Source organism: Microtus pennsylvanicus, chromosome 4 (assembly GCF_037038515.1).
Source record: "Microtus pennsylvanicus isolate mMicPen1 chromosome 4, mMicPen1.hap1, whole genome shotgun sequence".
Classification (NCBI taxonomy): Eukaryota; Metazoa; Chordata; class Mammalia; order Rodentia; family Cricetidae; genus Microtus; species Microtus pennsylvanicus.
The window spans coordinates 47,052,206-47,079,937 of NC_134582.1; the positions used below are offsets into that span (position 1 = coordinate 47,052,206).

At 43.5% G+C, this 27,732-nt stretch overlaps 1 protein-coding gene across 4 annotated transcripts in view; it reads left to right on the plus strand.

Annotated features, from left to right (window-relative positions):
* Positions 1-27,732, plus strand: part of Sil1 (SIL1 nucleotide exchange factor) — a 259,660-nt gene that overhangs the window by 31,824 nt on the left and 200,104 nt on the right. Inside the window, exon 2 of one of the 4 annotated variants that reach the window (XM_075968965.1) lies at positions 17,125-17,215. The exons of the other annotated variants lie outside the window; for them this stretch is intronic. The gene's annotated coding sequence lies outside the window, so the exon portion shown is untranslated. The remainder of the gene's footprint in view (positions 1-17,124; positions 17,216-27,732) is intronic. 4 annotated transcript variants of the gene reach the window in all.

Genomic DNA, 27,732 nt, shown 5'->3' on the forward strand with positions numbered 1-27,732 from the left:
AATGTAGCTGAGAGCACTGTGGCTCAGCACTCCCTGCCTGGGCACGTGGCAGGATCAGGTCTGCTAGGTGAGTACAGACAGGAGAGCGTGGCGGATTCCTGCTGCCATACACAGAGACATTTCCATGCCGTACAATGTGCTGCATGGCAGAGTTAGCTTTTACTCAGACCAAAAGAAAAACCACCACAACTGGGTATTTGTAAAGAAGAGACATTTGTCTGAGCTAATGGCCTGAAGTCTGAGAAGCATTTTCTTGAACTCATGGCGGAAATGAGTTCAAGAAGGCAATGGGGCTTCTTGTTGGTGCAGGAGGGACAGGGGACTAATCCATTCCTGCAGCAACTCTATTAGTTCATCACAAAGGTTGTGCCCCATGAACTAAACACCTCTTACAGGCCTTCTCTTTCTCAGTACTTAATTTATTGGTTACCAGTTTCTACTATTTTATTTGTATGGGTGTTTTGCCTAAATGTACATCTGTGCACCACACACATGTGCACAGATTTTCTTGGAGGCCAGAAGAGGGCGTCAGATCTCCTGGAACTGCATGACTGGGAGCTACCAGTGTGTGCTGGGTGTCGAACCTCGGTTCTCTGGAAGAATAGACAGTGCTCTTGACTGCTAAGCCATCTCTCCAGCCCCAGCTAACAGATTTTAATATGAAAAATTTCTGAGGCTGATCATATCCAGAACCAGAACATCACCCAATGTTCTTGCTTGATTGTTTCTTGTAGACTCGGCCTTCCTTCCCTCCACATGGTGTATGCACAGTGAGTGAACCTGTCTGCCCTGCAGTTATCCTAGTGTTAGGAGCAGTACTGGGCATAGAGTAGATGGTAACATTTGCTGAATGAGTGAGCTTGTGAATGAGAATGTGCTCTTTTATAGCTCAGAACCTGGGCTTACCAGTGTTCATGTCCATACTGTGTTGTTTCCTAAACAAATGTAATCAAAATTATTTTCTTTCTTGTTCATTATTTATTAAGTGCTTTCCCCACCCCTGGTAATGGTCTCATTTTGAGGTGATGCCGTTTTCTTCATGCTTTGTTTTATGTAGTTCTTTTCCTTCCTGCCATTTGTTATTGGAAGGAAGAGTTTATAGTTGCTGTGCTTTGAGCATTGATTTTTAGGTTTTGTGTTATAAGGAAGCAAGCTTTAATGTATTTGCTTGGAATAAAACACAAAAACACCAGGACATGGAAAATTTATCTCACTCTTGATTTTCCACTGACACTTTCTGCAATATTTCTGAAGTTCTTAGACAAGGTTGTTAGCTAAGAATTGAGAAATTGACAGTGGCCAGATAGAAGCACATTCACAGGTGGGAGTGGGTACCAGGGTGAGGCGGGGCAGTCAGAAAGGTGGTACTTCTTTCAGTGACATGGATTCTCATGCCAGCTGCTGGCTTGTGAGCGAAAAACCTGGCATGTTTAACTGTCTTTTTAACAGTAGCCTTGGAGCTGTGGAGACGGTAGAGGGACTATAGACTCTGGGGAGCTGCCTAGTGTGGTGTGCCCATCCCTAACACAAAGCAGTTCCTTCCTGTGCTTGGCAAGGGCAGTGTCACAAACCCTGTGGAGTATGGGCCACTAGAACTCTAGCAGCTTTTGCAGGTGTTTGAGGCTTAAATGCTCTCAGCACTAAAGGATGTAGTCCTTGGAGAATAGAATGCCCATGGATAGATATGAGCAACAGAGTATCAGGTGGAATTAGCCAGCAGAGGTTAGTTTGTATTTCTCAAAAGGGTCTGTGGTTATAGCCATCGCCATGGTGGGGACTGGTAAGCACTCAGTTCTACTGTTCCTGTCATCCGCTCAACACTGCCTCCTACTCTTCTGTTTTCAAAGCATGTTTCCTAACCTGACTTAGATACTGGTTTATACATGTCTCTCCTGTGGACAGCAGTCTTTTGGTTGGCTGCCTTCTGGACTCCTGTTTGAAGGCCTGTGGCTGACTTTGAGCTTGGCCTGTTGTCCCCGCTCTGCAGTCAGTGCCTTCACTGTGGTCGTTACTAACCGTTCTCTTTATGGGATAATCTTCAGTTTATATTTAAATTTCTCTAGAAGTCCATTTTAACCATGCGTCCTCTCTCCCTTTTAATGGAAGAGTATCAGGAAGAAGCTGGTAAGACAGGTATTCTGGAGCTTCTGGAACCAGAGGGTGGGTTTTCTCTGTACTTAAAAATCTTCACTAAGTCTCCTCTTAATTCTTTGCCCTTGCCTGGCAGCTCTAGGCTAAATGCTGGGCCCAATTCCTTTCATCCTTTCTTTCTAACTCTATTTCCTGGCCCCTGGCCCCTGCGTTTTTGCTGCAGTTTTTCTTCAAAGAAGTGTTATTTTCAGAAAATTTCATAGCTGTCTTCTGACCATGGTTTTTAGGTAATATATTTTTTCTGTCTTTCCCACTCCAGAGGTTATAATATATTTTTTTTTATTTTAGAAAGGTGGTTTGGGTGAGAAGATGTGTCTCCCACTCCATTCTAATTAACCAGGATTCCTGGTGCTTCTCACCTTCAGGGGGATGGCAGCCTAAATTCCAGAGATAGGAAATCAAACTTCTTATCTCCCTCTCTTTTCCTATTTTTTTAAAATTAGTTCTCAGTTTTGTTGTTGTGTTAAAGAAAACAATTGCACACCTTTGTTTGGGTTACATTGATTCCCTGTTTTTAGATTAACTCTCAGGTGAGAACTCCAAAAGCAGTTGCAACCTCTGTCTTCACGGGATTCGGAGGACAGGCTTCTCAGCTCTGCCCTGCACTCTGCACTCACACTTTGATGGACAATAGACTGCTGAGGAAGGAGCTCCCAGATGTCTCCTACACATGTGCTCATGTGTGCATGGGCACAGCCAAGTTCTGAGCAAGACCTTTGCTAAGAGGGAGCTCACCCCATGCAAATGCCTTCCTGTGCAGCAAAATCCAGAGACTCTGAGAGATAGAATTAGTGAGTTTTTTTTCCTCCCAAGAGGCCTCAAAGCTCTTAAAATAAACCTTAAAAAATCTGGCACTCAGAACGTCAGCTCTGAGAGCAGACACATTGCAAACCTGGTGCACTGAGACTCTCCTTCTCTGATCTTTTTCTGTTTTCTCTCAATTTATTTTAATATCCCCTTTCATGGTCTTAACCTTTTAGAAACTTGACTCAGGCCTTCCTTGCCAGCTGCTGGCAGAGAAGCAGCAGGACTTCCGGTCCTGGTTTTTATGGCTTCTGTGTTCCTTGCTTTGCTGCCCTAGTTCCTCACTGTCCAGCATCCTGGAGTGTCATGTGGCTTTGGAATTTTGATGATGTAAATTCTGGCCTCTTGATTTGGGTAGATTTTAGAGGCTAGTGTTTTATAAAAAACATTATTATTATTATTGAGACAGGGTCTCACTATGTAGCCCTGGCTAGCCTAGAGCTTGTATACCAGACTAACTTCAATTCTCAGAGATCTTCCCGCTTCTGTCTCCTAAGTGCTGGGATTAAAGTCTTGTGCTTTAGAATAAAAACCACACAGTTATTCTAGTGCTGCTAACTGGAGAGCTGTCATCCTTGCCCCATTGGTACAGTCTTCCTTTCCATTTGCCCCTCTGTGAGCCCTGTTACCAGGGGAAATGGAGAATTCTTTACCTTGATTAATTTGGAGTATTAGCCTATGCAGTTACAAAATATCATTTCAGAGCAAGATGTCAGGGAGGCTCCTTGCGGTTCCCATGGAACAAGTTGACCTTTCAGTTCATTTTTTCAACATCTTTGGGGATCCATTTGAAAAGAGCTCAAGCAGTAATTAGGACTAAGCAAAGAAAATGAATGTGAAGCCAGAATGTTTAATAAGAAGCCTAAGAACCCAGAACCTCCGATACATAATAAACAGCAGCTTGAACTTTGTTCTCTTACTCTTTCCTTTTAATTTGATTTTTTGGGGAGGTGGTTTTCTCACTTAGATTTAAGGACTTCTACTATTTGATTGCGGTAGAATAAGAATCTGACTGGTCATGGCCTGAGAGCTTCAGATGGGGAGGAAGCAGGGGTTTACTGCCTTCAGATATTAGAGACTTCAGTCATCTGGGGAAGGGGCAAGCTAGATCCACTTGTCTCTGTGGGAGCCCACAGAAGTGGATTCGTTCACCTTGACTAAAGGTCAGAGAGTTCAGACCTGTTCTGCTGCTTCAAGGTTACTGACAGGAGGTTTCACCTAAGGTGTTTTGACCAGTTACTTGATGTTTTGGATATTAAGAAGGTAACTGCTTTGTTCTTTGTGTCTTGCCTTCCCCCTCCTTTCTGGACTGGCGTATATAAACGCTAGGAGAAATAAACACGAGGCTGATCACAGTATTCACTGATGCCCTCCCGGCTCGATCAGCCGTCTCTTCTCTGTTTCTCAATCCTCATGCTCCCCCCCAAGCACAGACAAATAAGTCAGGTGGGACTTGGCATGTCTCCCTCCCCGCCAGATTTTCAGGGATTAAGTAGTTCCCAGATTATTTTTTGTGAGGAATAGAAATAAATTTTCTGAATGATTGTTAGAGTCTGTGAGGCTTTGAATAGTGTAGAGACTCAAACCAAAGCTTGTGCATTTATCTCTGTAAGGTCTATATACATGATGGTAGTAAGCCCTCAGTTCCCATGAATCAGCTGGTCTGTATATGTGACAGTAGTAAGCCCCTCCCCTCAGTTCCTGTGACTCAGGGTGGTCTATGTATATGATAGCAGTAAGCCCCACTCCTCAGTTCCTGTGAATCAGGTGGGCAATTTGATAGAGTTAAGAGCTTTAGGTGTGGTGGCACATCTATAATCTCAGCACTTGAGAGGTGAAGGCAGGAGGATAAGGTATTCAAGACCAGCTTTAGCTACATAGCTAATATGAGGCCAGTCTAATAAATGAGACCATCTCAAAACTTTTTTTTTTTTTTTTTTGCTTTTTCGAGACAGGGTTTCTCTGTGGCTTTGGAGCCTGTCCTGGAACTAGTTCTTGTAGACCAGGCTGGTCTCGAACTCACAGAGATCCGCCTGCCTCTGCCTCCCAAGTGCTGGGATTAAAGGCATGCGCCACCACCGCCCGGCCCATCTCAAAACTTTTAAACACAAAGATTTGGCATGCAGTAGTCTAGTTATGGTCCAGCCCATTGTTCCCCTGCAATGTATATAGACTATTGTTCATTTTTTATTTATGTGTGTATGTCTGTGTCCATAAAGGCCAAAAAGGACATCATTGGCTTGCCTGAAATTGGAATTACAGACAGTTGTATGCTGCCAGATATGGTGTGGGTACTGGGACCTGAACTCAGGTCCTCTGAAAGAGCAGCAAGAGCTCTTCATCTCTGAGCTCTCTCTCCAGCCCACTAAAGCTAGTCTTGGTAGAAGAGGGGTGGAGGGAGAGGGAAAGGAATGGAGAGGAATGGAGAGAGAGGGAGGAATGAGGGAAAGAGGGAGAGCTTAGATTTCAGTTAGATCTGCTTTCTAATTCTGGTTCTTAGTAACATTGTGACCTTGAGAAAATGGCTTAACCTTTCTGAGTCCGTTTCCTCACCTCCAGTGTGGGGTACTGATAGTACCTATGATAAGGGCTTGTGTGAGTTAGTACATGCTGAGTAAACACTCTGCATGTTAGCTTTAATTGCTGTTCGGGGAGACTAACCTTGCTGTAGTTTGCATGTGGCTCCCCAAGTTGATGTGTTGGAAACTTAACCCCAATGCCGTCATGCTGAGAGATGGAGCCCTTAAGAAGTGTTTGGGTTCTGAGGGCCCTGCTCTCATGATGGGTTATAGCTGTTACTTTAGGATGTCTTGCTGATTGAGGGATGCATTTGACCTTTATCTATGTGTTTCTTTCTGAATTGAGGTCAGCAGCAGAAAGGCCTTAAACAGGTGCTAAGTTCTGAATTTTGGACTTCTCAGCTTTAAAACTGAGAACCCTGTTCTTTATGAATTGCTAATCTTCAGGTACTCTGTTATAGCGGCTCCATGCAGACTAATGCTATCCTTCTTGGCAAGAGAAAAGATGGTGGAAAGTAGCTAGAGGACACTTTGAGAAGGTACGAGCCTGGGGACAAGGAAAAGCATCCAGCAATTGAAAAAATAGAATTCTGAGTGCTTTGTTTTACTACATTAGTAAATTCTAGGTCATCCGTTTGTTAGTCTACCAAACTGATGTCTCTCAGGAACCCAAAACGTCCTCAGCAAAGAATCAATAGCCATAGCATTCATAGTGTCCACCAACAAAGCATGCTTTGTTTTACAGAGCATTGCAGTATTTTGCCGCCTTTCCCCCTTTTTATTTTATTTATTTATTTAGAGGCAGGGCCCGGGGTATCAAGTACCCTAGGCTGACCTTGAACTTTCAATCTTCTTGCCCCTACCTCCCAAGTGTTGGGATTACAGGTGTACCTGTGTGGTTTTACTTTGAAGTCTTATAAATAATTGAAGCTGAATGTACTTGTAAAAATTAGTTCAGAAATGCATTTTAGTATGTTATACCTTTGTCCTGACACATTGTGTTTATTAGCTTGCTTGTTCATTCCAGAGTGGCTTAACATGAAGGACCTCTATGCCAATCTACTCTGACTGGCGCTCAACCTGAAAACTTCCAAAGAGAGGCCAACAAGTGTTTCATAGAGTCTAAAAGTGGTGAACAGCAATCTCTTTTGGGGCAGAAGGAAAGGTAAACTGCTCCCCCCTCCCGCTTTTTTCCGAGACAGGGTTTCTCTGTAGCTTTGGAGCCTGTCCTGGAACTAGCTCTTGTAGACCAGGCTGGCCTCGAACTCACAGAGATCCGCCTGCCTCTGCCTCCCGAATGCTGGGATTAAAGGTGTGAGCCACCATCGCCCAGCTCTGAACTGCTCTTTTGGGGCTCATGTCCCTTCTCACACATGTCTGTGTGGAGAAGAATAAATTGTGGACTAGATGGAGCTTCTTGATGTGGATGACAATTAAGTGCCAACTAATAAATCAGATGAGAACCTTTGTTAGTCCGTTGCCGTTGCATACTTCCTCATGAAGCTCACATGAGTAAGTATGTACTCATGAGAACACCAAGAAGTTGGCCCAGTCTCTGGTTAAGTGTTGGCTGTGATGGTGGGAGAAAGGGAGGCTCCTCTGTGGGCCCTGCAGTGGAAGAACTGTCAGTCCTGGCTGCTTCAGTTCTTGGCAGTCACTCTCAGGTGAAGTCTGATTTGGGAAGGATCGTTTGCAGGAAAGGAGCAATGCACAGTGCTCAAGAGTACGGGCGTGAGTCCCAGGGCCAGGGTCAGAGCCTGACTTTGCTGAAGATTCCTGTGGCTGTTGAGACAGCATAGATCTATTTTCTCAGAAGTGAGTACTTCTTACTAGCTTGAAAACCAGATGCTGGCAGGGCTGTGCTTCCTTTGGAGGCTTAGGGCAGATTCTGGTCAATGGTTTTTTTTTTTTTTTTTTTTTTGCTGTTCCTAGTAGTTACCAGTGTTTCTGGGCATGTGGCTACATCTCGCGAAGTCTTCACAGCTAGCACCTTTAAGCTTACTTTTGCTTTATTAAATCTTTCTCTGCCTCTTTGTTTTTTCTTTTTCTTTCTTCTCTTTTAGAAGGAAGCAAATTTATTGAGTATACCATGAGAGTGTAGCAAGCATGGCAGGAACAGAAGAACCACCTGCCTGAGACAGTAGGCTGGGGACCACCCAGAGGTATTTTGGAATGCCTGTTTTAGCCAGTTTGGGAAATCCCTCACCCCCAGCTATTCCCACTATGCAAATGAAGGAAGTCCTGGCTGGCTGCTATTTGTTCTGGTTGGAGCTTGGGCTCTGAGAGTGGCAGCTCTGTAGTAAAGAGTGCTGTAGACTTGATTGGTTATGTCACTCAGCAGCTTTGGACTTGACTGGAACCAAGCCATTATGTTCTTTGGTGGGCTTGCTTTCTGGAGCAGGCTTACTTAACTTGTAGAATTCCTGGATAAGCACTTGTTTCCTTTCTGGACTTGGCTTTCTTCTTTTTAATGCAACAGTGTATCTTGATCATATCTATATATTCATTCCCACTGTCCTCTTCCAAATCCTGTCTTTGATGCAGCAACACTCAGTCTGGCTTATTTCCATATTTTCCCTGATAAAGCAGCAAAACCAGTCTCAGGTAGTTAATTGCAGGTTTTTTTCTTTAGTAACTTTTTTGAGCTGTGCAGGGATGATACATAAGTCCTATCTGTCACTCTTTAATCTGACTGGCACTCTTTGGGGGTGCTATGAGAAGAGACACATGCTTGGGGTTGTTTATTAGAAGATTTCTGTGCCTGGCCCAGGGCTTTAAGAGCATTGAGGGCTTTGGGTGATGAGGGCTGAAAGCCTTCATCTGGGGTGTAACTGTTGGTCTCCATCTGGTGTTGTGTGGGGAAGTCCTCAGATCAATGCTGTGAGTCTCAGGCAGTTGTCTAGACGAGGAAGAGAGGACGAGAAGCTATAGATTGTAGGGGGCACCTGCTGTGAGGTTGGGAGGTTGTGTAGCAGCTTCCAGCAGTGCTTGAGCAGAGAGAAAGTCTTCTCTCTCACAGCTAAGGGTGTCCTAGGTCTTCAGACTCCACTAATAGTTGCTTGGCCAGAGATTCTTGGTTGCCAGGAGAGGGGGGCTTTTCTACCTCAAGGTTTATTAAGGAGTCTTGGTCCCTCACCTCTGAGGACTGTGGAATAGATTTCACCAGGGTTGCTTTGGTCAGAAATTGCAGCTCCTAAGCTACAGCGGAGTCTTCTGAGGGTCTGGAGGCAGAGAGGATGCTGGGTCCCTCACCTCTTAGTATGTGCTGGAACAGGAGTGACTGGGCACATGCATACCCCCATACCCCCAAGGCCATAATGTAATATGGGGGTAGGAGGACAGTTTGAGGGTGGGTTCCAGGGATGGAACATGGTCATCAGGCTTGACAGAAAGCACCTTTACCCACTAAGCCATCATGGTGGCCCTATTTTTATTTTCTGAGATAGGATTTCACTAATGTAGCACACACACAAATTAAATAAAAAAATAATAAAAATTAAACTTATATAGAAAAAGAAAAGTAGCCCACAAAACAACTCTGTCTTCCTCCCCAAACCCAAGAGTATATATTTATGCTAAGTATGCAGGACACCACCGTAACCCCAGGAACTGAGAGGATGCACTGGCTAGCTTTGTCAGTGTGATACAAACTACAGTCGCCTGGGAAGAGAGAACCTTAACTGAGGAATTGCTTCAGTTCCTGCCCCCAGGTTCCTGCCTTCGCTCCCCTTAGTACTGGGCTTTACAGTGATGGACTGCTAAGCATAAAAAAACAAATCCCTCCCCCCAAGTTGGTTTTGGTCATTGTTTATCACAACAGAAAATCAAACTAGGACAGAGGATGAGGCAGGAGGATCACTAGTTTGAGAGTTTGCAGCTAGCCTGGCCCACGTAGTAAGACACTACCTAAAAAACACAAACAAACAAACAAACAAACAAACCCAAAAGCCACACACTCCCAGCACTTGGGAGGCAGAGATAGGCAGATTGCTGAGTTCCAGGTCAGCCTGGTCTGCAGGTGGGAGTTCACCATCTTAGTCACTCCTTTTGTGAGCAAGTGTCTCCAAGGTTACTTCTTCCCAACCTTCCCTTTCCTTTTTTGATATGTGGGCTGTTCTTCCAGGGTGTGAATATGTGTCCCCCAGTGCACTGCAAGCCTTGTCCCAACTCTGGGTCTGTTTGGAGAAAGGCAGTAATTAACTGTGAGTGTGACCTTGTTACCATAGCCTTAGTGTTCCTGACTGAGGGGGACACCAGTGAGCTTGCCTGCAGGCATTGACTCACTTTCCCTCTCGTGTGCTTTTTTTTCATGCTTTCTGTACTGCATTTGGGAAAGATTGTGTTAGGACATCGTAAAAAGGCAGCTGTCTGCAAGCCAGGATGAGGTCTCTCACCCAGAAATTGTATTGTCTACAACCCACATCTTAAACTTCCAGCCTCCAGAATGCTGAGAAAATAAATGCTTGTTATTTAAGACACCAGTCTACGGTAGTTTCTGGTTTTAGCTGAAGCAATTTAATATAGGGAGGTATAATCTGGCTGTTTATCTGCTTGTGCCTAGATATTTAGGAATAAGCAAGGATATAAAATTATCTCTAGTTATCATTCAAAATGGCCATGTTGCTCTGTTCTCATGGATAATTGTAACTCCATAATAAGGAAGGGAAGAATATTATTTTTACCGTGGTATTCAGTGTCTGATAGCTATTAGCGAAAGGTAGCTGTCCCTGGCGAGTTACTGTAAATACATTTTATGTGTTTTGTTACCTGCTGTTTCATGAATGCATCCCAGAAGCATCTTATCTTGTTTTTCATACTTGCCTTCTAGTGAGAAATGTTCTGATTTGCAACTTCAGGGGGTAATTACAATATTCATTAATTTCTGTTCTTTTCTTCCCTTCCATTTATTTCTGGTTCCTTGAGAAATTCTTCCTCTCAATCTATAATAACAGGAAATAAGTTCCTTCATTAAAAGCGTGCTTTACAACACTGGTTTCTTGGCCTGGTAGTGGAGAGACTGCGATAGCACCTCCTTAGATGAGTGAGGGTCCCCCGGGATGGACTAAATTAATTAAGAGACCTGGAGGGGGAAGAGCAGGCCTGATCTCAGGCTATACTGGAGAATTTATTATCACTAGTTGTATTGAAATACCTGAGCAGAAGAGGATTATTTGATTTTCTTACCAAGGATTCAATCATAAACATTGATCATACATGTTACGTACAGGACATTGAGCATGGTGTTATAGGGGACACACTTTTTGGTTCATAAAGGTTCATATTGATTAAATGAGTGGGTAGCCATATAGAGTAACGTTAGCACACAGAGACCCAAGGACAGGCCTACTAGTGAATGGGGACGCAGTGCTGAGTCTCCCTGGAATGTAATCGAACTTAGAGCGTCCTCTTGAGGGCTGTTGTTCTAGTTTTATTTCTGTTGCTATGGTAAAATATCCTGACAAAAAGCAACTGAGGGGTTTATTTGGCTTACAGTTCCAGGTTGCAGTCCGCCACCGAGGAGAAGTCCAGGTAGGAACTCAGTCAAATCCATGGCCAAGAGCATAGAGCAACGAATACAGCAATGCTGCCTGTGTTTTGCTTTACATCTGCTAAGGGAGTGGTGCCGCCCACAGTGGGCCAGGGCTTCCTGAATGGATGAAGAGTCTCTAACTTTGACTGGCCTTGAATTGGGTATGAAACCTTGAGCTTCTACTCCTTCTCCTCCTACTTCCCAAGTGCTGGGGTTTGGTTACAGGTATGTCACATTGTACTGGGGATTGAACTTAGGGCTTCACGCGTGGTAAGCAAGCACTTTACAGCGGAGCTACATCACCATTTCGTATAAATGCGACTTAAAAATAAACAGCAAGTGCTCATCTGTGACAGCTGAGGAGATGGGCAGAGGCGGGGAGATTATGAACGATGCCCGAGAAAGGCATTGAAGAGGGTCACAGAGCAGAAGCAAACAGAATCGGGATTAATCTAGAGCAGGTGGAAACCCAGATTGGAAGGTCTGATCTGGATTAGCAACTGTGGGAGTTTGGGGGCAGATACTAGAGGATTTCTGTCTGTGAGAATGAAAAGAGACGGAAACAGCTTGGGGTGTATGGGAAAGATTGGCTTAATTACTCAGCCACTTTTACTGCCTCCTCTGTGCTGTCTCTTATGGTACTTTTTTGTTGGTTGGTTTGGCTTTTTGAGACAGGGTTTCTCTGTGTAGCCCTAGCTGTCCTGGAACTCACTCTGTAGTCCAGGCTGGCTTCAATCCCCCAGAGATCCTCCTGCTTCTCCCTCCTGAGTGCTGAGAATAAAGGTGTGTGCCACCACTGCTTGGCAATACTTTTGATTTTTATATGTTGAGTATTCATGTAAAAGTCCTTTTTGTCTTCTAAAAGGCGGGGCGCAGGGGAGTCTCTATGTTAGTTACTTAGTTATGGAGCCCCATATCTATAGCAAGTGCCCACAGACTGCTAGTGAACATGTTAAAGTCTGAGCCTGTTTCAGACAGTGAAGTGTGAGGGCTTGGGGGCCCTGGTGATGGTGACGATGGTGGCAGCACATACATAACTGGCTTTGGGAGGTGAAAGGCTGACATTATGTTTATGTCAACTGCCAAGGTAGTCCAGGCTGTTAGCCATGTTTAGTGTTAAGTATGGTGAGTGTGGTCACCATCCTTAGGAACCTCACAATCCATCCACTAGGGAGAAGGGCAGCTGAAAAAGCAGTGCCCTACTATGATAAGACGCTGTCCGACAGACTGAATCTCCTCCAGAGGAGAGATGGAGATGCCTAGAGGAAGCTTTCATCTTCTAACCTGAGTAGGATTTGCCAGCTGAATGCTAGGAGAAAATGACCTTCCAAGCAAAGGAGTGGCAAGTGCAGAAAGCCTCCTGCTGGGAGGCGGTGTCACAGAGCGTGGAGAAAAGGGTGTGTAAGGGCAAGGTGACGAAGAAGCACAGACTTTGACTGGGGCTTGGGCGGTCAAGGGTTTGAGTGAAGAGTTTGGTCTGTGTATTAATCAGGCTTCTCTCTAGAGTAACAGTTTATAGAATGAATTTCTATCGATATAGGAAGGGGACTTATTAGGATAATTTACAAACTGTAGTCCAGCTAATCTAACAATGGTTGCCTATGAATGGAAAGTCCAAGAATTGAGTGCTTGTTCATTGCTCAAGACCAGAAGTCTGAGCTGCTCTTCAGTATACCCAACGTCATTGAGAGAAAGGATTTGTTAAGAAGGCCTAAGCAAACAAGAAAAGAACAAAAACTTCCTTCTTAGAGAGCTGGAGACCCTAGGGGAAGCTTTCACCTTCTAACCTGAGTAGGAATTTGTGCCCAGCAGGAGGCATGACCAGAATGGAGGAAGGTCTTCCCACCTCAAAAGATCTGAATTAAAGGTGTGACTCCTCACCTATAATCCCAGACTAAAAGTGGCTCTTCCCATGCACAGGTGTGCCCCGTTAATCAATTCTAGATGTGATCAAGTAGACAACCAAGAACAACCATCACAGTCTGTATTTTGAGGGTCGTAGGAAAATATAGGTTTTTCAACAGGGCGGGAGATCGGGTCAGATTTATTTGGTGCCTATTGAGTAATATCACTAACATTTAATCAGGGTGTGTACATGTAATTTGCTGACCTTGGTACCCCAGAGTCCTTTGACAGAACAATGAAGGTTACCTGTGTTTTCCATATTACCACCAGTCTGTGGGAGTCTGAAGCCTGAAGAAAGTGGCCTGCTCCATGCCTGAGGGCCTGGCATTTGATCTCAGCCCTGTAGCCCAAGGCCCTGTTGCTGAGGACTTTGTGTTCCACTTTTGAGAGCAGCTGCTCCCACCCCTTCTCAGCTCCTTCCCCCTCAGTTCTCACTGCAGAGCCTGCACCAAGGCTTAGAATTCCTCAGCCGTGCTCCCTACAAATTGAAAATTTTACAACGTCATATGGAGAGAAGTTCTGAGAAGGAGGACTGAGAATAAAGACCTCTCTGCTTTTCCCCTGCAAGGGAGTTTGAAAAATAGAGAAGTTCTAAGTTTTATGTTAAATATCCTTGGGGTTTCTTTTCCTCTCCTTTAAAAAGTTTTTTCTATTAACCAAAATCCAGCAGAGACACTTGTGGGAAGATAATTCCTTTTGGCTGGAGCTCCAGCTCCGCGCTGTGAGCTTTTTAATTTTCTTTCCTCGGCAGTGGGCTGGGACCCGGCTGTGCAGTCGCTGGGGCTCAGCACAGCCCTGTTTTTGGGCGAGTTATCTCTGGGAATTTCTGTTTTTCCCTTGTACCTACCTAATGAAAGACAAATTAAATCAATTTTTAATCAAGGAGATGAATGGCAGGGTTTTCCTGAGAAGAGAAATCATAAGGCCCCAGAGCACTAGATATGATAAACGGTGAAGTTTTTATTTGCACGTATACTGTAGGCATGGTTTGATGTCAGGAAACACTTGGAAAGCTGCCATGCCAAGGAGATGAAGGGGCGTGCTTTTCTCTCTGCTCTTTTCTTCCTCGCTTTGGGCACACCTGTGTGTTCCCAGCATTTTGTGTTAGTGTTGGGAGGCATTGAACTAAATGAAAGGTTTGATTAGGACCTTCTTCCTCTCCTGCTGCTCCTGCTCCTGGCCCCTCAGCTTGCTGTTTGTTCATTTTTCCATCCATTTGTTCATTCGGAGTATATTTATTCCTTCCGAGGTGGTATGAGGGGCGATTTCAAGGAATAGGGTGAAAAGAAGGTTTCTGTGATCCGAGGCTGAGAGACATGATTTATCTTCCCTATATTTTGTCTTTTATATCGGAAAACGGAGTTCCAGGGTACTGTCAAGACTAACATCCTTCTGAAAATTGCCTTCTTACATCTGCTTTGACAGATGCAGATAGTTCCACCTACTGACTTTCCTTCTGGCAGTGTAGAATGGAGGAGGAATAGGAGTGGAGATGCCGCCCACTGACGATCCTTGGGATGCACCTCCTTGGGCAGTGAAGGGTGAATGTGTCAAGCTAAGTTTTCTTTGCTTGGGATTTGAGTGCCGTCATCACAGGCCTCACTTTTAGGTTCTGGGCTCTTAAAGCAGTGATATTTCTAAGGATTCTATGCGGGAGCCAGACCTTCCCTGAAGCCCACTCTCTGATGTCTGCTGCAGTTAAACGGACTCTGTGAGTGCTTTTCTTGTTCTAAAGAAAAAGTGAGTTTTATTGAGCGCTATTTAAAGGGATCCAGTAAAGTAGACATTGGGTATTCCAGTGACTCTGGGTTGATCAAGTAAAAACTGTGACTTCTGCTTCATCACTCTGCTGCTCTGCCTGGTTTGACCTTTTGAAAGCCTATAGGCACTGATCTCACCTAAAAGGGGAGGTTGGGTTTGTTTGTTTTTGTTTTTCGAGACAGAATTTCTCTTTCTAGCTTTGGAACCTGTCCTGGAACTTGCTTTGTAGACCAGGTTGGCCTTGAACTCACAGAGATCCACCTGCTTCTGCCTTCTGAGTGAAGGTGAGGGATTTGAACAGGACCGTGAAGACCGGGGAAGCTTCATAAATAAACTGAAAGTAGTTGATAAGTAGGGGCAGAAGGAAAGGGGAAGTTGATTTCCAGGGCTCATGCATTTCTGACTGGTAGGATAGCTATCAGCCACCTCTAGGAGGATCAGGCATATAAAGTGAAGAACAAGGCTTAGTTTTGGACTTGAGTGTGAAATATGCAGGAGACTATAGTAGGAGTATCCTTCCGGCAGCGTGAAGGCTGTGCTGAAAATCTCATGTTGCTTTCATGTTCAAATTGTGTTCACTGCGCTATGTCTCCTTGGGTAGATAATGTGATCCAACTCCAGTTCTGTTTACCACCTCCTTCCGTTAAGAAAAATAGAAGCTGGGGGTTTCTAAGGAATGAGTTCATGGATAGAGTTAAACTGTGATCATCCACTTACCTAGATGGCAGTCTTCATTCTGTTCCTGTTTCTCCTTTAAGACCATTCTGAAAAGAGAGGTTCCAGAGATTTGCTAGGACAATGCAATGAGCTGTGTCTTCAGAACTTATCAAATCAGTATGGGAAAGAAGGTCCTTGCGTGTCGTGATGTTTGCTGCCCCTCAGCTCTTTGCTGCAGCATTTATTTGTTGAAATAAATACCTATGCCTAGTTTGGGGTCAGATCTTCAAAAAGTACCATGGCCTCTACTACTAATGAGATGCTTCCTTCATTGTCTTTTCTACTTTTTTTTTTTTTTGAAAAAATTTCTACCTCCTCCCAGCCTCCCATTTCCCTCCCCCTCCCCTCCCCCTTCTCTCCCCCTCCCCCCTCCTCTCCCTCTCCCCCTACTCCTCTCCCCCTCCCTCTCCAGTCCGAAGAACAGTCAGGGTTCCCTGCCCTGTGGGAAGTCCAAGGTCCTCCCCCCTCCATCCAGGTCTAGAAAGGTGAGCATCCAAACTGGCTAGGCTCCCACAAAGCCAGTACATGTAGTAAGATCAAAACCCAGTGCCATTGTCCTTGGCTTCTTATCAGTCCTCATTGTCAGCCATGTTCAGAGAGTCCGGTTTTATCCCATGCTTTTTCAGTCCCAGTCCACCTGGCCTTGGTGAGCTCCCATTCTTTTCTACTTTTAATCTTCCAAGCTTACTTCTTCTTCCAGTAAGCCCTCTATACCATGGTGGATACATCTGCACTCTTGCCTGAAGGCTCTTTAACCTAGTGTGTCCCTTGTCTTTCTGGGCGCTCCTAGGGAAGAACATCCCTGTTTGTTTATTCTCTGCACCCCCAGCATCTCTACATATTTAGGATGTTACAGGCATTGGCAAATATGTATGGAAGGATGTATGTCTTTCAGTTGGATGTGTTGAAGCGACAACTATGAATGTTCCAGGTTTGTTTTTCACCTTTTCATGACATATGAATTTTTGCTCTTTTTATAGCTCTCCTATTTGGGAAGGTGAATAATGTCTTTGCAAAAATACTTTTTTGAGGGGGGTTGGCCTGTTAACTGCTTATCGAGGGCTGAAATGGCTTTTGTGTAGGTGTAAACCTCCAGTAAGTGGACGGTGCGTCAGTACTGTGTAGGCATAGTGCTTTGTGGTTTTTAGATGCGCCCCACAGCTCTGTGAATTATAAGCCTGGCTTCTCTGAAGCCAAGGCTTATGTCTTTACGGGTTGTTAAGGGAGTGGTTGCCTTTCATGGTGAGAACCTTGCAGTTTTGACTTCTTGAACCTAGTATTTTCTCTTGGCATTACCAGAGGCTGATGGAGGAAGGTCATTGGTTAAGTAATAAAGAAACTGCTTGGCTTCATAGGTTAAAAAACCATAGGTGGGAGGAGTAAACAGAACAGAATGCTGGGAGGAAGAGGAAGTGAGCTCAGACTCGACAGCTCTGCTCTCTGGAGCAGAGACGCCATGCTCCCCTCTCCCAGGCAGAAGCAGACGCAAACGATGAAGCAAGCCGCCAGGTCAGACATGCTGAATCTTTCCCGGTAAGACTGGAGCTACACAGTTTATTAGAGATGGGTTGATCGGGATATCAGAATTAGCCAGTAAGGGTTAGAGCTAATGGGCCAAGCAGAATGGGCCAAGCAGTGTTTAAAAGAATACAGTTTGTGTGTTGTTATTTCGGAGCATAAGCTAGCCAGGCAGCCAGGGTGCTGGGGACGCAGCCCCGCCGCTCCTATTACTACAAGAGGCTGCTGTTGCTTTTTGATAGTCACCACAAGAGGAATCTGAGTGGTCGGAGGCAGAATGGAATGATGTCAGAGAATTGCTTCTCACTTGGTGAGTACATTGGAGAGACTGAGCAACAGAGACAGAAAAGTATGGTCAACTAAGACTGAGGTGGTTTCTCTTTATGGAAACTAGAATGAATGGGAGGACTTGTTATAAAGCCAAGGCACGAGAGGACCGGGCATCTCTCATCCCTTGTTATTTTTCAAATGATGTTATCTTGGGGCTGGAGGGATGTCTCAGTGGTTAAGAGCACTGAGTTCTCGTCTAGAAAACCACCTGTAACTCCAGCTATGGATCCAGGGGACTCTGACACACTCTTCTGTCCTCCATGGGCACCAGGCACATGTGGTGCACAGACATACATGTAGGAAAAGCACCCGTGCACATAAAATAAAAGTTAACAAAAATGTTGTCTTATAACTCGTTGGAGTTGTTTCATGACATATCTAAACTACAGGCTTTAAATGCTTTCTGATTTTTAGCCAGGATATACTCTGTCTCAAAGCAATTGATAAATGGACTGTTTTGAGGATATGGCATGTCATTCTTTTCCAGCTAATCTAGTTGAAGGAGAAGACTAGCTCGCAAGCCATCCCCATGGCACTTACTTTGGCAAGAGAGACTTAAGGGTCCTGCTGGCATCCCTATCACAAGTTCACTCACTGGAACCCAGAATCCCTTTGCAAATTCCCGTCTTGGATGCTGCAGTTGCAGGCTGATGACTCCTGGCAGGCTGGGATTTGGTTGGTGGCATCTTTCCGGCCCCTTGACCCTACCTGCTGTTACAGATCCTGCTGTGCACCCTTATTCACATGCATGACTATTCCTTGATACACCACTTTTAAGAAGAACAGATACCAGATGGGAAAAGTAACTCTCTTGGGTTTATGTGTGCTTTAAAAAACTACACTTTAAAAAAATAAATTGTAGCCACCTTTGGTGCTTTTCCATGCTTAGAATGTGTTTGTCTTATTCTTGCTGCTATGGAGACCAACAGAGCTGTAAAGAAAAGACACCCCCTTAGAAAACCCAGGCAACTCTTGGGGCGTCCCCAGGAATATGCAGTGCATCTTTCTCCTCTCATGTCCTGCCGAGGCCAGGGCCTGGAGATGACTCCTCAGAGCACTGTGCTTTGTACTATTTTTCAAATAGCTTAACTAAGAGATCAAGGCTGTTTGAAGTTAAAGTGTTATATTGTTCAGATTAAAGCTTTTAAACTATCAGTTAATTGGGGTTTTAAAATACTATTAATTGAACTCAATTTTGGTTACTATAGTTGGCATAGATACTGGACAAATGCCCATTCATTGTTGAGGTATTGGACAGCGCACAATTTACAGCTGCTGACATAATCCAGCTGTTTCCCCATGCTGATTGCACTCCTCTGTAGTGCTGATGCAGTGAATTGGTAATGGGGTGAGCTCTTGCTGTGCCAATCAGGGTTGCAGTGAGGCTATTTGGATAGTTGGAATAGCTCTGAGATTGGGAGGACATTTAAAGTTTGAAGCTAATACCGTATTCTCCTTCAGCCCTAGCATAGGACCTAAGCTTTAGGCGTACTTTGATTTGAGGGCTGTATTCCCATCACGTAGACCGTGGTAGTGGAAGATCAGAAGTTCAAAGTTTAAGTTCTTTGACCATTTTCAAATAGAGTTTTTCTTTCTGTTGTTGAATTGTAGGAGGTGTTTTATCTATTGTGATATTATATTCTTATCAGATATGATCTGCAAACATTTTCTACATTTTCTCCTGTCCTTCTCCTTTTCCCCAGCAATGGGCATAAAAGCCTTGGCCTTGCACATGCTAAGGAAGCTCTCTGCCAATTGAGTTATAGCCCCAAACTATTTTTTTTTAAATCAATTTTATGTTTTTGATACTGTAAAGTTTATGAAGCATAAAATTTGAAAATGATTATGGTTATATGCTTTGTGTATGTGTGTCTGCATGTGTATGTGAGAGGTCAGAAGAAAGCCCTGGATCCCTTGGAGGAATTACAGGTTCTTTTTTTAAAAATATTTTTTATTATTTTTATTGAGCTATACATTTTTCTCAGCTTCCCTCCCTTCCTCCCCCTTCCATTCTACCCTCTCCTGTGACCCCCACATTCCCAATTTACTCAGGAGAGCTTGTCTTTTTTCTCCCTCCTATGTAGATCCATGTCCGTCACTCCTAGTGTCCTCTTTGTTGTCTAGGTTCCCTGGGGTTGTGGACTGGAGGTTGGTTTTCTTTGCTTTATGTCTAGAAGCCACCTATGAGTTAGTACTTATCATATTGTCTTTCTGGGTCTGGGTTATCTCACTCAATATAGTTTTTTCTAGATCCATCCATTTGCCTGAAAGTTTCAAGATGTCATTGTTTTCTTACTGCTGTGTAGTACTCCATTGTGTAAATGGACCACACTTCCTTATTATTCAGTTGAGGGGCATCTAGGTTGTTTCCAGGTTCTGCAATTACAAATAACACTGCTGTAAACATAGTCGAGCACATGCCCTTGTGGTATGATTGAGCATCCTTTGGGTATATACCCAACAGCAGTATTGCTGGGTCTTGTGGTAGATTGTTTTCTAATTTTCTGAGAAATCGCCATAATGATTTCCAAAGCAGCTGTACCGGTTTGCACTCCCACCAGCATCCACACCTCTCCAGCATAAACTGTCATCATTTTGTGTGTGTGTGTGTGTGTGTGTGTGTGTGTTTGATCTTGTCCATTCTTATAGGTGTAAGATGGAATCTCAGAGTTGTTTTGATTTGTATTTCTCTGATGGCTAAGGATGTTGAGCATTTCCTTAAGTGTCTTTCAAGCATTCTAGATTTGCCTTTTGAGAGTTCTCTGTTTAGGTCTGTACCCTGTTTTTTTAATTACAGGGTCTTGTGGGCTATCTGGGCTACTGGGATCTGAACTCTTGTTTTCATAACTGAGCAGCAAATGATTTTAATTTTAACCTTTGAGCCATCTCTCTAGCTACAAGTTTTTAATGTTATTAAAGTTCATCTTACCTATTGTTTTCTTGTATTACCTATGATTTTGGTGTTAAACAGTTGTCAAATTAGCCTCATGAAAGTGTTTTCTGTTTTTGTTTTTTTGAGACAGGGTTTCTCTGTAGCTGAAAGTGTGTCTTGTCTTCTAAGAGTTGTATAGTCTATCTTTTAAATTAGGTCTTTGATCCATTTTTCAAGCCTTGTGAGCTGTGGAGGTGCTTGCCGTGAGGACTGACAACTGTCAATCCCTAGGACCCATGTGGTGGAGGGAAAGAGTGAACTCCCCTGGGTTGTCCTCTGAGGACCATCCATGTGCTGCAGCATAGGCACCCGGATCCATGCACATATGTGTGCATGCACGGATAGAAACAAAATGTTTTTTTTTAAAGATTTATTAATTTATTATGTATACAACATTCTGCCTCCATGTACGCCTGCTGGCCAGAAGAGGGCACCAGATCTCATTACAGATGGTTGTGAGCCACCATGTGGTTGCTGGGAATTGAACTCAGGACCTCTGGAAGAGCAGTCAGTGCTCTTAACCTCTGAGCCATCTCTCCAGCCCACAAAATGTTTTTTAAAAGTCAGTTGTCTGTAGATGTTTTCTTGACTTTAGTTTATATGTTTATCTTATGTTAGTTCTTATTTTTTTAAATTGAGCTTTGTCATAAGTTTTAAATCAGGACTTGTAAATTCTTCAACTTTTGTCTCCTATTTTGTTCTTTTTAAGATTGTTTTGAGTATTCAGGGTCCTTTAAAACACCATATGAATTTTATGATATATGTACACACATACACACACACACACACACTATTTCCATAAAAAATGCTACTGGGAATTTGAGAGGAATTGTGTTGAATCTGTGCCTTGCTTTGCGTGGGATTGTCATTTTGACAGTGTTAAATCTTTTAATCCACCCCAAGATGTCTTTGTTTATTTAGATCTTTTTAATTTTGTTAGCAGTGCTTTATAGGTTTTAGTACACAGTCTTTCACCTTCTTTGTTAAATTAATTTCTAACTATTTTATCCTTTTTGGTAATATTTTAGGTAACATTGCTTTATTTTTTTTCGAGACAGGGTTTCTCTGTGTAGCTTTGGAACTTGTACTGGAACTAGCTCTTATAGACCAGACTGGCCTCGAACTCACAAAGATCCACCTGCCTCTGCCTCCTGCGTGCTGGAATAAAAGTGTGTGCCACCACTGTCCGGCATCCATCCATCCTCCCTCCCTCCCTCCCTCCCTCCCTCCCTCCCTCCTTCCTTCCTTCCTTCCTTCCTTCCTTCCTTCTTCCTTCCTTTCTGGCTTAGTTTTAAATTATGTGTACCTGTGTGTGTCTGTGTGGGTCATTGAGATCAGGTGCTCTGGAAGCAGTGCTTCAGGTGTGTGGAGCTGCCTGGTGTGGGTGCTGGTGACTGAACATGGCTCCTGTAAGAGCAGTGCATGCTCTTACCACAGAGCCATCTCCAGCCCTCTTTTCATCCCTTTGTTGAAAGCTCACTGCTGGTGTATAAAGAATACAACTATTTCCCCCTACATTTAGGAACTCTAGCAGAATCTCTGGTTGATTCTCTAGTTTTTGTTTGTTACATGTAAGATTGTGCAGTCTTCAACTAGAGATAATTTTCTGTTGCCCTTTCTGTTTCAGATGCCTTTCCTCCTTAATTGCTCTATTATTGTGCATATTAGAAGTGGTCAAAGCAGTTACTTTGTGCCTGATTTTAGATGAAGGACTTTTAGCCTTTACCAACGAATACAGTAGTAGCTATAGGCTTTTCATGTTTGTTCCTGGTCATATGGTTCTACTCTATTCCAGTTTACTTTGTTTAGGACTATGAAAGGGTGTTGGATTTTAAGTGCTTTTTCTCTACCAGTTGAGATGATCATGTGCCTCCCACTTCTCTTAAACTTCCCAAGACAAATATGATTTTATCATGTATAAGTCTCTTAATATGCTGTTAAAAATGGTTTACTAATGTTATGTTCAGTCTTTTTACATCTATGTGCCTATGGGGGCCTGTAATTTTCTTGTAATGTCGTTGTCCAGCTTTAATATCAGGGTCAGGCTGATCTCATGAAATGAAAAAAGAACTGTTCTGTTACGCTTTATGGAAGATTTTAGAAGGCTTTGAGTACTGCTACCTTTTATTTATTTATTTAAACCATTCTTTGTCTGTGTATGATATATCTGTGTCAATGACCCCCCTCCCTACCCAGGATTTTTTTCCTCACCCATCCCCCCTATAGGAATGCTGGGATTGCAGGCATGTATGTTACCATGTCTAGCTGGGTTTTTGTTTGTTTTGAGAAGTCACACTCGTGTCCGTGGCCGCATGTCAAGCACTGCTCACGGAGCCGTCTCCCCAGCCCTCTGCTTTCATTCTTAACTCTCACTTTGCTGACCATTAGGTCTTGGCATCCTTTGTCCAGTGCCTCCTGTTTGAAGCTCTAGCCTTGAAGCTGGGTCAAGTCCACTTTTTCATACTTGCTTTGACACTTTTGACCACTTTTCTGGGGAGCCAGCCACACTGATGATTCTTCAGACTCAGACTGGAGGCTGCCCTGGCAAGTAGGGTTAAATCCTAGCTTTCCCCATGTTTCCTTGGGCTGATGATGGATGGTCTGATCCTGGACTTTCAGACCAGGCCTCTAAGTTATCCACGAGATCATCAAAAGAGAACTTACCTAACTGTTCCTTGTGTAGTTAACATTTCAGGATAAAGACTCCACTGAGCACAGCCTTCCATAACTCCAGGTTTGTATATGACCATAGAGGTGGCCACACATACTTTGTTTAAACTAGTAATCCATATATATAACAGCTCTGCTTCTTCTACTCAGTATTTTGAGAGGGAGTACATTTTGAGACAGGGTCTCACTATGTAACTCTAGGTGGCTTAATATTCTCCAGGTAGACCAGGTTGGCCTGGAACTTTCAGTGACTCATCAGTAATAATTTATGTACCTGTTTTTATCGATCACAATAGACATTTTTAAAAAATATTTTTTGTGTGTATAGGTGTTTTTCCTGCATGTGTGTCTGGGTACCATGTGTGTGCCACTGTCCATGAATGCTAGAAGTCATCAGATTTACTATGACTGGAATTACAGAGAGCTGCCATGTGGGTACTTGGAATTGAACCCAGGTCATCTGAAATATCAGCCAGTGCTCTTACGTGCTGAGTCATCTGTCCAGCCCCTAAAAACAATTTTTAAAACAGCTAATCATTTGCTAGTACATGTTTTTTTTTAATGTTTTTACTTTTGCTCAGTCAACAGAATTTGTGTGTGTGTGTGTGTGTGTGTGTGTGTGAGAGAGAGAGAGAGAGAGAGAGAGAGAGAGAGAGAGAGAGAGAGAGACAATGTTGGAATCTGAAGATAAAAGCTCAGGCAGACAATTATCCCTCACCCTTGTGGACTTGCTAGTCAGATGGATTTCAGTTGTGACAAGCCTGTGAAGTAGAGCCTGACTACCCAAGAGAGCACAGTGTTCTGGTCTCCTTTCTATTGCTGTGCTAAAATACTTGGGCTAAAAGCAATTTAGGGGAAGAAAGGGTTTCGTAGGATGAAACGGTCACAGTCCATCATTGAGAGGAATCAGGTCAAGAACCTGAAAGCAAGACTCTTGTTATTTCACACAGCATTTTCTCCAATCCAGGGACTCATTTACTGTCAAGGAAGTACAGCAGAAATCGTGGAAGAACACTGCCTGCTGCTGCCTTCTTCTCTGGCTTGCTTATCTAGCTTCCTGATATAGCCCGAGACTACTTGTCCAGGGAATGGATTTGCCCACAGTGGCCTTCTCACAAAAGTTAACAATCAAGACAAGGACAGACATGCTCACAAACCAGCCTGATAAACACAGTTAATTCAGTTTAGACCTTCTCCAAGTGATTCTAGAGTATGCCAAGTTGACAGTTAATGCTAACTAGGAAACCTTGGGTAGGCCCCTTTTATCTTTCTTTTCTTTTCCATTTTTGGACAGACTTATGTTTTTGAGGCTGGCCTTGAGGCTGTGCTCATACTTTTACTGGCTCTGCTGGGATTATAATCTCACCTCCCATCCCCCATTTTGGTCACTTTTAATGTTTCAAACTTTACATCAGCATATATTATCCATAAATAATTGGTCTGATGTCATTTTCATACATGTATATAATACATTGATCATATTCACCCCATTGCCTTTTTCCTCCATCTTTTTTATTGAAATAGTCTTGATTAGAACTCAATAGAAGTCTGCTGTGTCTCAAACTTCCTGCCTGTCTCTGAAGTGCTGTTATTACAGGCTTGTCCCACTGTGTCCATCTTTGTCTTCTGAGATGCAAAGGAGAACTTTTGGCAGAATAGTGGCAGTTTCACTTACAATGAGAATCTCAGTAAAGCCCAAGAAGGCTCTCCTGGGAGCATGGCAGAGTAGCTCTGAAATAAGGCTGCAGCAGCCTAGAGGACCGACGGCCGTTTCCTAGGCAATACTCTGCTTAATATTTTCAGCGTGTGGTCACGGCAGAACTAAATATAGTTTCTGATCCCAAATTGGTAATAAATGTAGATATATTTAGAGTCAGAAACAATGCATTTACAATTCTCTGCTCCCTAATTGTGTGCCAAGTGCTGAGTTTAGGTTTCTTTGTTTCTTGGCTACCTACCCAGCCACCCACCATCTTTGGGAGATGATGCCTGATTTTCTCTGGGTGTTGGGTGGGATTGTGAAGCCCGTGAGTTATGGCTCTCTGAGTTATGTTGAGAAGCATCTGATTTTTTTTGTGTTTCTTCCCACGTATGTAAATGTGTATGTTTTAAAATTCATCTCCCTTTCACATTTTAAGGATGTGGTATTATAAATAGCTGTGGGCTCTTAGGCACTTTACAAATAAACTATAATGCTTTGGTTACCTGAAGACATTTGTAATCAACACAGGTAGTTGTAAGTTCTGTGGTTGATAGCCTATCCTCTCATATTGCTGCAAAGAAAATGCCCCCCCCCCTTTTTTTGAGTGGCCTCTGTAAGTTAAGGAGGACTCTAGTTGTCTGTCTTACAATTACAAAGTTGTATTTCAAGTTGCCTACAGTAGTGTCTCTTTGGGGACTTTCTTTTAAATAATTGTACTGCCTTAAATGTGGAAAGCTTTATGTCTGTTGATTGTGAGCAGGATTTGAAACCTCTTGATGTCAGCAGTGGTAGGTTTGGTAGATTCTGTTCCGTAGAAAGTGGTCCACGAGGCTCAGGATACTGAGGCTAATGCTACAATGTATCTGTGTGGGGCTGGAGAGATTAACAGCTCGTAGAGGACCTGGTTCCCAGCACCCACATGGCAGCTAACAACTGTCTATAACTCCAGTTCCACGTGACCTGATGCCCTCTTCTGGCCTCTGATGGCACTGTATGAATGTACACTTACATACATGCAGGCAAAATGCTCATACACATAAAAAATAAAGGTAAGTAAGCATATAAACTTAAAAACATATACACACTTGGTATCTGTGTGAGTATGAATACCAAGTGCTTATAAACCAGCACAGAATAAGAGTTGGTATGTTATTTGGAGCTATGAACTGGAGGTTTCCCTTCCTCCAGACTCTTCTGGTCCCACTAAGAGATGCTGCTGTCCTCTGAAAGCCTAGAGGCATTAGGAGAAAGGAATGATGAATTCTGATCCCTGCTCTGCTGTGCCTGTTGTGGCTTCTGCTGAAATCCCTGATACTCTTTAGAGATACAAGAGCATCAGCAGGAATGTGAAGGCAGAACTAAGTCATTAGGAAGCTGGACTCTGAAGCATCTTTCAGCTTTTGACCAGCTGGCTCTAACTCAGAGGCAGCCAGTATCAGTATCACTTAGGTTTCAGTGTGTGTGCCCATCCATTGTATAGTTCAGGTTTGTGGGTAACTTGTGGCTCAGGACTGGGCTCCAGGCAGGGGCTGGATGGCGGCAGAGTCCTTACTACTTTGTTCTGTTCAGAATTTCCTCTAATAATAGATATTTAACTACAAGCTTTTTAATTTTTATTTTGTTAAGAAAAGATCATACCATGTAGCCCTAGCTGGCCTGGAATTCGTTACATAGACCAGGCTGGCCTCAAGCTTAGAGAGAACTGCCTGGCTCTGCTCCCTGAGTGCTGGGATCAAAGGTTTGCACCACAATGCTCTGCTTAGCTCCAAGATTCTTTGACTTCCACTTTGTGTCAGGCACTGATCTCTATATTTTGTTATCTCATTTAATCTGATAACTATACTACCAAGTAGTTATTATCAGGTCTTTGTGTATAAAGATGACAATGTTGATCATCTATCCCAAAGTCACACGGCTAGTCAGTCATACCCGAATCAATCCAGAGTTGTCATATTGACGTGTCAGAGCCACCTTGGGCTGTTGTGGAGAGTAAAGGAGCTCAGCACTGTGCTTAGAACATTGTGCTGGAGTAGAGGTGAGACGGAGTGGAGTTTCTTGTAACTTTTATTGTTATTAGCACTAACTGATCACTCTCAGGACCTCAGGCAGCACCAAGGAACAATTATAAATGAGTGTGTTCTTGCCACTCTGTTAAAAGCTTGTCTAGTGGGAGGCATATTGACCAGGCTTACCCTACACCCGCCCCTGCCTGTGTGCTGTGTGTGTGCCACAGTAGCTTGGGCGTGATAGAAGCAGGTCTAGCCACAAGAGGGCCCCAGTAGGCTCATTTAAAAATTTGTCATAACACAAAGCATTATTATTTATTTATGCTATTTCAGAACAAATAAAATGATGGATCCAGTTTCTGTGGCTGGTTTCACAGCCCTGGATCTTACACTCTATTGCTCTCTGGCTGCCTGAACTCTGGCTCGTTACTTAACCTCTGAATTTTTGTCTCCTTGGGGGTAAAACGAGCAGCACGTTAGAAACACCTCGGAGGGTTATTGTGGAGAGTAAAGGAGCTCAGCACTGTGCTTAGAACGGAGACAGTGCTCCATAAATGTTGCATGTACTTATTATTTGACAGACTTTATTTTCCTCTGGGATGCTTAGTTATTGTGTTGGAGGACGGGGAAGGAGTCTGACTGATGCTGCGTTCATCTTCCACAATTCTACAGTTGTACTCAGTACAACTCAACCAAGAACAAAGCTGCTGAGCAGACTGGGACGTGGCTGGGGCTCAGAGTACACGGGATTATGTCTGACATGAGTGTCTCCTTGGAGAATTTGCTCCCGTTTCTCATGTCTCTGATGGTGTAGCTGCTCCTCTCTGTCCCGGGAGTGTGTGCTCTGGGACATGGCTGTGTGTTACTGTAGGAACCTGCTCCAAGGCATTGGAGAACCCTTCTGTCATACTATTGAAGTGTACCTTTTAAAATTAAGAATCCAGTGGAATACTGAAAATGGCCTCCATTTGTTTTTAAACTTCACTGTTACATGTGGCTCCTCTTTGAATGACCCTATTGCTGCCTCATTACCAAATCCAGTGATCAACTCCTCATTTGGACTGAGCTCTTGGCATTGCTATTTACAACTTGGTTTTTCATGTGATTCGCTCTTCTCTCTTTAAAATATATTTATTTTTATTATTTTTAATTATGTGTAAGTGTATGTATCTTCATGTGGGTATGTG